This window comes from Schistocerca gregaria, chromosome X (genome assembly GCF_023897955.1).
Source record: "Schistocerca gregaria isolate iqSchGreg1 chromosome X, iqSchGreg1.2, whole genome shotgun sequence".
In the NCBI taxonomy this organism is placed as follows: Eukaryota; Metazoa; Arthropoda; class Insecta; order Orthoptera; family Acrididae; genus Schistocerca; species Schistocerca gregaria.
Window position 1 is genome coordinate 641,857,883 of NC_064931.1, and position 10,252 is coordinate 641,868,134.

The following is a 10,252-nucleotide window of genomic DNA, read 5'->3' on the forward strand; positions in this document are numbered from 1 at the left end:
GTGGTTTTTAGAGTGGTGGGTAAGTATACAAAATGGATTTTGGTTTGATTAATCGAGGAGTACATTGCAGAGGATTCCACTATTGTTTCAAATCTATTTTCTTCATACAGATTTTTTGGTATTAGGGGTTACTGACATTTAATGGTACATCATAATGTACAGTTTAAATGTTGCATGATGGGAACTTGTACTACTGGTATGGACGGGTACAAGAAAGGGGGGGGGGGGGGGTGGTAGTGACATCCATCATAGGGATCCTACAGCTTCTTCTTATGAGTACTGTTGGAGGAAGAGTTTGACTGAAAATCATTTACATTTCAGTTTTTTCAAGCTTGTTGGGAAAATGTATGTGCTGAAGATTGTTACTTAAATGTATGGGCAGCATTGTTTAATGTGGCCCAGGGTTCTGTTTTAAGGAGAATGACCTTTTTTTGAGATGGGAGGAGGTGGCAATTACATTTATGCTATTGTGTTTTGTTGTGATTAGTTTTTATTAGCTTTCTGAAATTGTAAGTAGTGTAGTGTATTTTTTTATGCTCGTAATTTTCTTTGAAATGTGGGTGTTGAAATTTATGTTTGAGTAGTTTTTTTATGCTTTTATGGTTTGGGTTGGTGGTTGAAGTTCACATTTATAGTTTACACTGGTGGGTATCATGGAGTATGTTGTACTTATTCTGGTCTGGTTAGGTTTTGATACTAGTTCTACTAGTTGTGGTTTGTTAGTATCTTGAGCTCTGCTCGAGCTAACCAAGTCAAGTGAAATTTCTGGAGCTGGGTTTTGGGGTTATGTATTGGTTTGTGGTATGGTGGACTTAATTTGAGCTATATAAATCAAGTGAAATTTCTGGTACTGGGTTCTGGAGTTACGGGTGGATTTTCAAGGTACTGTGGACTTCGCTTGGGCTAGATAAGTCAAGTGAAATTTCTGATACATTGAAATAGGGGTGTCCGACATCTTGATGATGTCACGGGTCAAAACAGATGTGAGATACTGTAATCTTTGATATTCCCTTGTAAGTGTCTACAACAAAGGAGTCAATATGAGAGACATATGTTTGTTATGGGACTAATTTGCAACACTGGGAGTATCTCAATCACCATCTTTTACTAGAACCACTTTTAACAATGGTAATGCTTCCTGTGACACTAACTGGCTATATTATATGTATTTTAGATTAAAGAAAGTGAAAGGCATTATGAGATGAGAACAGTAATGACAGAGAAAACATCAGTGTTACTAAGCCTTTCTTAAAGAGTGACTTACTTCTGTGAAACATCATGAAATAAATTAGTTGGCAGCAGTACAGAACACATTGAAAGATTTCCTGTTGGGAACATATGAATGTAAAAATCTTTTCCACAGTTTTGATGGGTCAGCCCAAGAATTCAGTACTGCATTGGCTTTGACCCATGACATGATGATGTTCCGTCATTTCATATCATTATATATTTGAAAGGTAGCATGTGACAAGAGGGTGTTTTGAAGAAGGTGTGTTGCTTGATGTGGTGCTCCCTTGTGATTAATTTCAATGCAGGAATGTTGTTAAATGTGTTGTTATTTGAAAAAGATCACTGAATGTGTTGGTTAAATGATGGATCCAACAGTGAAGTTTAACAGCCTTATGCTGAATGAGGAGATGGATGACATGCTGAGAACAGTAACTTTTCTTGACAAATAGGGTGTATTGCTGCAATATGTTAAATGTCAAAAATGTTGAAAATCTGCAAATTTGTTGAAAAATATCTCATTTCCATAGCAGTAATGATTGCATATGGTGCTGTCATTTGGATAATTTTTAACGATAGATTTGGTGGGGAACTTGGTTCAAAAAGATCTAGGCAGGTGATCCACAAGACTGGTATTGCTTGTCTTCCATGTGATTTTGTATAGTTGTCAATGATTGTTCTGTTACTGGTCAGTTGTGAAGGGGTGTGTGGGGAGTTTTATATTCTACAGTTTATATGTTTGATATGGTTTATTTCAAAAAGTATGTTCTCTACTTTTTAACTTAATTTCAGCATGTATTGTGTTTGCTGTAAGGAAATGGATATTGATTGGTGGAAAAGGATTTTTGGGGATCAGGGTAAGTTGGCATGATTGCCTGGAGCAAGCAGGTGAGGCAGGTATTGTAACTAGTTCAATTCACTTTTTGTGTTGATTGGACACTATACTGAACAATATTTTATTTTCTGTTCCTGTTTTGCAAAACTGAAGATTTTTTGTACTACTGTGTTTTTCGTAGGTATACTGTTTTATGGGTTTTACTACAAATGTATTGAGGCTTGTTTATTGGGTGACATGGACCTCATTTTAGACATATAGGTGAATTGAAGTTAGTGATACTAATGTATGTTCATATTGTCCTGTTATTTGGTTTCTTTGTGAATCATTCATGGTTACTGTGGCATTCACTTTGACTAGGTAGGTTAAATGCATATAACAATACCAGTCCTACATCACAACTAGCTTTTTATGTTTAATGTTTGCCTTGTACTGTAAAGTTGATTTTAGCTATACAGATTAAGTGCAAATAATGATATGTAAAATATGTGTTAAATGGCTTTTTATGTTTCAGATATCATAGTTTTGCGTTTGGTGGATAGGGAAGTTCATTTTACCTATATCATTAAGTGAATTTACCGATAGCAGAATTTACATCTCAGAGCCTCTTCCCCCTTCCCCTCCTCTGTGAATATCAGTTTCATGATTAATTGGTTTTATGGAGTTCAGTATAGCTACATAGGTTATTTGGGTTTCATGTAGGATTTATGTAATGTAAGAATAATGAATTTCTGTTCAATTTTGTAATGGAGAATCAACACACATCACCCATTAATTGTACGTTGATTTAGGCTGTCTGAAATACATTTTTTATGACAGAATGCTGTTGCTATTTGTTAATTATGGTAGCACAATTGATTTCATTGTAGCCATACTGAATTTAGAGGAGTTACTTATGTTTGCCATTTTGATGATGCCATGTGAGAAAGCCAATACCCTGTATCAAATGCTTCTGCATTTCTAAGGTAAACATAAAAATTGCATGCCTATTAACAAGCAAACATAACAAACACAAAAAGAAAAATGAGAACACACACACTACACTATTTAATTTATTTTGCATGCTCCGCATGCATAGAAATAGCAGGTCACCAGTCATAGGAACATGTACTAAATTTAATATATATAGGAAGCACTATCCATCATCTAATATCAATTCCAATTCAACTTTGTCCGTCAATAAACTGTTCTGCAAATATACATTTCTTTAAGGCTGTTATCAACTAGGAGGAAAATTGAGTAACATTTTCAAAGATTACACAAAAAATTGACCACACACCAATGACAATATACCATCCTCTACCATGCAACCAAACTGCTTTAGAGAAATTGGCTGTATAAAGATGTATGTGACATCTCCATGCTGCATGCAGTGTACCAACCAAAGTTATATGTTCCCACAAGTAAATAAAGCCATCTAAATTAATTTGAGAAAAATGTTCTTTCAACGGTTCATTTTAGTTTCCCATATTTATGAAAATAAGAATAACCACACACTTCTGAGATCAAATTCATTAAAAACTTACTTCCAATCAACATGTGTTGCAAATGTTTGTACTGGAGTTATCAAAAACTTGGGTACTTTACATTATAGATATCTGAGCCCTTACAAAAAGACAATATAAAATCATTGTAAAAAATTAAATGAGGATGAATCTCAATATTGGCACAGGAAAGAGAGAAAATGAGAGAAAGGGGAAGTGGGACTTAAAATCAGATTATTATGGACCTCAAAACACAAGACAATATTGAAATTTGCCACGCAGCAAGTGAAAAAGTATACACCTTACTTGTTCCTCTTTCCACACTACTTAGGACAAATAAACTACTGATTTTAATAGCTTAGGATGAATCCTTATGAGCAAATGTAGATTAATATTCATATTTCCATCTTACATGTTAGCACACATGATCTGTTTCATCATTTTCAACCTCTCCTTTATTGGTATAAATTCTTGTGTTTGAGTTATGAACTTATCCATTAGAACTACTAAGCATAAAAAATTGTTGAAGCTCTGTGTGCACTTGTTGAGTTATCTCCCATTGGCTTCCATCTCAGAATCTTTAACCTACAATTATTTCATGGTTTTTCACCCGGACGAGTGACTGACAGTGTAAGAGTTCACCATCCACTCCCAGTCTTTTAGCAGCAATGGAACCTTCAACATAGCCAGCCACTCATGCTGGTAAAATTCAAAGAACAAATGTAGGACGAAGATCCCGAGATAAAAGCTAACAGGTTGTAGAGTGGGTGGACAAAAATATTGAAACACAATAAACGTGAGACATGTCTAATAAAGTATAGGAAAACCGTTTGCATTCAAAACAGCTTCCAGTTATCCTGTATCATTTTCAAGGGAACCTTATACACTGCAGTTTGCAAATAGTGGCAACTTCAGGTATGGCGATGGAGGTGGATGGCACCATGCACCCTTCTCTCTGAAATGTACCACAAAGTCTCAATAAAATTGAAATCTAGTGACTGTGGTGGCCATGGATGATGTGTCAATTCACCCTTGTGCTCATGAAAGCAGCCTGTATGCTGCGAGCTGGGTGAAAAGGGGCTCCATCTGCCAAAACGGTCACCTAATTCTTGGCAGTGTTGCAACTGTGGAGATTATCCGTGAGGCCCAAAAGGGTATCATGATACAGCTGCCTAAATCACCACCAAACCCCTGCCATGTTTCACCCCTTGGTAAACTCAGCTACAAGTTGGAAACAGCATGAAACAAGCTTCATCTGACCTAACGACTTCCTTCCATTGTTCCATAGTCCAGGTTTTACAGCTTTGTCACTGCTTTTTCCCGTTACAGGCATTTGAATCACCAATTTGTGGCTTTGGAATTCCAGCTTGCTCTGTAATTCTCAGCTTATGGAGCATCCTTGATGTTTTAGTGCTGACAGGGTGCACAAGAGTAACATTCAGTTCTGCAATGACTTTTGCAGCTGTCATTCTTGTATTTTTCATCACAATTCTCTTCAATAACAGCCCATCACAATCATGCAACACACACTTTTTTCTGCTTTGTGATTTAGTGGATGATGTTTTTCAGCTTTCCCTGCATGTGGTGTAAATCCTCGATAAGGTGCCCCTTGAAACAACAAACACTTTGGCTACCTTGGTTATGCAATCACTCACCGTAGGAGCACCAACTATTAGCTCGCATTCAAATTCACTTAGCTCCAACATAGTGCACACACACAGACCACTGTTTCGCCAGTGATTGACATTTGCAATGTATCAAAGACAGTGCACAGGAGCCATTTGTGATTAAATACAACAGCACAACAAGCAGGATTGATGCCCAAGCATGCATTCCTTGCAGTATTTCTATATTTTTGTCCAAGCCCTGTATGTGTAACTAATTCATTACAAACAAACAATCACAAATTATTGGATGACCTGAGAGGCAATTGCGTGCATAACTCATTATGATTAGGGCCGCAGGTACAAATTAATCTGCAGCAAAGACATCTGAGCACATACCTCTTGTATTATGGTCACATTGTGTGAAACAAATTAGTTGGCCCAGAAATGCTCCTTCAGTACATTTGATTCATAACAGTACAGTTAAAATCTGTATCCAGAGTCAGCAATGACAAACTTGACAAACATTAATTTCTAGGTGAACAACAAAGTGGTGCCAATTATATTTCTCAATGATGATGATTCTGTTTTTGTAAAGTCCTTTCAGAATATGAATTGTTATAACTGCTTACACTGAATGAACCAGTGTTCATTTTTTTTAAGTTTCATATTATAACCTTTGGAATGCTTTAGTGCATTTCCTATGCTTTTTGTTGAACTTTGCACATACAGCACAAACATAAACATGTACTATGCAACTGCAGCACTTGTGATTTCTTAATAATAGTGTGCTTATAAAAAGGGTGTAACATAACATTTACATCATCATTAGACGTGGAGCACAAGCTTGGATTAGGGGAGGTAATTGATTGTCACATTTTCGATGCTGACAACCAGGTATTTATCTTAAGAAATTTAGGGCGATCACCGAAAACATAAATCCACATGGCCAGGCCAATAATTTGAACACCATATGTGAATCTGTAACTTGATGTGCAATTTAACATTTACACAAACGGAAAGCACTGCCACAAGTAAATGGTATTAGAAATACTATAATCAAATGGAGACCAAGGCGAAATAGACACGCAGTAGAATTATGCTTGTCCGCGTAGTCATGAAGCCAGGGCCTCACTTCCAAATAGTTAGGGAATTTACATAATGATAATTCCGAACAGTACAAGTAAAGAATTAATTTACCACAGTTCAAGCAGCATTATTTATACTCTCCATATTTATAACAATTTATACACGGTTTTTTTGCCAAATCTACAGACAAATACTGAGCATTCTAAAAGAATTATCTAAACACTATCATAATAGCATGCACACTGCTCGCTAAGAATGCGTCACGTACTTTTAATTGTGGAACTACAAAGCAATGAACCACCGCTGGATAAATAAAATATGTATTCGTTCGAACAACTGAAGCTCCGGTATATTGTAAGGTTGATCTTTCTTTTCGTGAATACTCACTGTATACTGCTCACTGTTGTCTACTTTCGAACCACACATTCTCAACACTGCCGCGTTATTTCAAGATACACACACAAAAAAATGTACTTTATGTTGACAGTTTATATGAACTCCAGTCGGCATACTTTTTTTTGTTTGTTTGTCTGTTTGTGTGTGTATAAATATCTCTAGTACCCGCCTACATACGTATGTTCACAACAATATGACCAAAGATTCTTGAAAGACAAAACCTACAACACGATAACATCTTAGCCGACGCATGCTATGAAGGACCGTCGGTCCACATGCAACGACTTGTCTGCGCAGATATATTCGCAAATGATTGTGCAGCAAATGTTGTAGACACGACACAAGTTCCAATCTATTGTTCGCCCGCCATGTCTCGATGTAGAAAAGAAATTTCAGTGGCTAGCGCCAACATCCTCTTACAGTATTCTCAAACTTTATTTCACTTATTCAGAAATGAGTCACTTACGATGCAAAAATCAAAATACGAGAAATAGGAAGACAGATCAAAATGATCTACACAGTGGTTGCTTAAGGTAAGGCAGTTTTCACGCATACATTTACTTCACGAGTTGCAGAGCGAACCACACTACTGGAGTAGTTATTTGAGGATGGATTTAGGAATGTATAATTAACTTTTGATGCTCATAACTTCTAGTAAATAGGGAAAATGTTTGTATGAGGAGAGCAATTTCTCCACATGAGTGGCTGACGGTGGTATTAAGGTTCTACACAATAAGCTACAACGATGCAGGATTTCCAACTGCAGTTTCGAAAGAAGCGTTGAATGAAATCATACGTAAGTAAAGTGAACTATTTTCGCTGTCCTGAAGGTTGATTTTACAGACAAGTAAAATTCTGTACTTCAGTTCTGACAATTTACAGGTCATATTTTTACGGTTTTACAGTTGTTTGAGGTGCAGTAGACAGACTTCGTTATTTTACTTAGCTCTTTGCAGTAAAGAGTCCGCAATGGATTATTATGTAGCGGTTCCCAATTTGCCATGTGTTTGAGGCGCAGTAGACAGACTTCGTTATTTTACTTAGCTCTTTGCAGTAAAGAGTCCGAAATGAATTATTATGTACCGTTTCCCCATTTGCCATAGGCTCAACCGTTCGTAATTTCCCTATTAAAGAACTATAATCAACTATTTTCTGATTCCTATCGCTGTAGTACCAGCTTTTAATTTTCTCCAAACATGTATGATCCCTAAACATTTCGATCAATTGGGCAATAAACTATGTAGAACACAGATGTGTATCTGCCATTTTAAAATTCACTCTGCATCCAGAGACGAAAAGCACCTGACCAAACAAACAGCTGGCTAAAAGACGTTTTAGCGACAGGTTTGGGGTCGTCTGCGCAGATGCGACTTCAAAACTCGGATTTGAGCAATTTTACTTAAAACTCAAACTTGAAAGTTTGCACACATCTCATACTTGCGTAAAACTCCTGCCCACACACAGAGATCTCTCTGCACAGTAGTGATAGGCGTAGACATTTGCACGGTCAGATCGTTGCGTGTGGATGGGCCTTTAATTCTTTGGGCGTAGTTCACATGACCATTGGCACAAATTCAGATATTTCTCACTTGACAAAATCTCTACAAATTTTGTACTATGATTATATTTTTGCAGTTGTAATTTACAAATTTGTTACCTGCTAGATACTCACCTACACCATATAACACCTCTGAAGTAGGTAAGCATGAACAGTTAATTTGAATGCAAAAATATCTTCCATCATTTGGCGTCACAAAATAGTTTGTTGTATAGCTTGTTTGCCATTTGTAGTAGATCACTTTGTTTTAGTGTTGTATTTGAATATTGGTGAATGTACAATCTCGTATTTAACTATATGCTGGTTATCATCAGCTAACATTTTCCAGGTGATAAGTATTACTTGCAAAATATACAGAGTGTTCAAAAAAGTGTCAAATACTTTGAGAGGTGATAGTACTCATCAAAACAAGAGAAATAAGTCCAATAAACTTGGATTTGGAAATTTATACTATCTGAGATAAGTCCAAGAAGTGCATACTCTCTGCTATAAACACGTTTCCATGAAGTTGAAACGTCCCCTTAGAACAATTATACACGACTGCTAAAACTGACACACAATATTTTTTAGCGCAACGCAATCTGACTTTCAAAAAATCCCTACAAACGAATGGCCCGGACTAACATTAATCTATACCTTTCACAAATCACGTACCTCAGAAAAAATCTTCGTTACTCGAACTACTGCAATACAGCGAGCACCACTACTGCCAGCTAAATAAAAAATTCTAACTACGGAAGGCACTAGCTACTGATAGGTATAGTTAGCAAATGAAAGATTTAAATAGAGAACAAACAGTGTATTTACCTTAATAGTCAAAATACACTCCTGGAAATTGAAATAAGAAAAACGTCAATTCATTGTCCCAGGAAGGGGAAACTTTATTGACACATTCCTGGGGTCAGATACATCACATGATCACACTGGCAGAACCACAGGCACATAGACACAGGCAACAGAGCATGCACAATGTCGGCACTAGTACAGTGTATATCCACCTTTCGCAGCAATGCAGGCTGCTATTCTCCCATGGAGACGATCGTAGAGATGCTGGATGTAGTCCTGTGGAACGGCTTGCCATGCCATTTCCACCTGGCGCCTCAGTTGGACCAGTGTTCGTGCTGGACGTGCAGACCGCGTGAGACGACACTTCATCCAGTCCCAAACATGCTCAATGGGGGACAGATCCGGAGATCTTGCTGGCCAGGGTAGTTGACTTACACCTTCTAGAGCACGTTGGGTGGCACGGGATACATGCGGACGTGCATTGTCCTGTTGGAACAGCAAGTTCCCTTGTCGGTCTAGGAATGGTAGAACGATGGCTTCGATGACGGTTTGGATGTACCGTGCACTATTCAGTGTCCCCTCGACGATCACCAGAGGTGTACGGCCAGTGTAGGAGATCGCTTCCCACACCATGATGCCGGGTGTTGGCCCTGTGTGCCTCGGTCGTATGCAGTCCTGATTGTGGCGCTCACCTGCACGGCGCCAAACACGCATACGACCATCATTGGCACCACTGGAGGCGGGCTGCACGATGTTGGGGCGTGAGCGGAAGACGGCCTAACGGTGTGCGGGACCGTAGCCCAGCTTCATGGAGACGGTTGCGAATGGTCCTCGCCGATACCCCAGGAGCAACAGTGTCCCTAATTTGCTGGGAAGTGGCGGTGCGGTCCCCTACGGCACTGCGTAGGATCCTACGGTCTTGGCGTGCATCCGTGCGTCACTGCGGTCCGGTCCCAGGTCGACAGGCACGTGCACCTTCCGCCGACCACTGGCGACAACATCGATGTACTGTGGAGACCTCACGCCCCACGTGTTGAGCAATTCGGCGGTACGTCCACCCGGCCTCCCGCATGCCCACTATACTCCCTCGCTCAAAGTCCGTCAACTGCACATACGGTTCACGTCCACGCTGTCGCGACATGCTACCAGTGCTAAAGACTGCGATGGAGCTCCGTATGCCACGGCAAACTGGCTGACACTGACGGCGGCGGTGCACAAATGCTGCGCAACTAGCGCCATTCGACGGCCAACACCGTGGTTTCTGGTGTGTCCG

At 39.0% G+C, this 10,252-nt stretch overlaps 1 protein-coding gene across 3 annotated transcripts in view; it reads right to left on the minus strand.

The window, feature by feature from the left end:
• Nucleotides 1–6,850, minus strand: part of LOC126297602 (C2 domain-containing protein 5) — a 217,252-nt gene extending 210,402 nt beyond the window's left edge. The window contains exon 1 of one of the 3 annotated variants that reach the window (XM_049988584.1): nucleotides 6,627–6,850. The gene's annotated coding sequence lies outside the window, so the exon portion shown is untranslated. Of the gene's footprint in view, nucleotides 1–6,507 lie in introns of all 3 variants that reach the window. The other 2 variants (XM_049988585.1, XM_049988586.1) reach the window with 2 other exon arrangements.
• Between the last annotated feature and the right edge of the window lie 3,402 nt (nucleotides 6,851–10,252).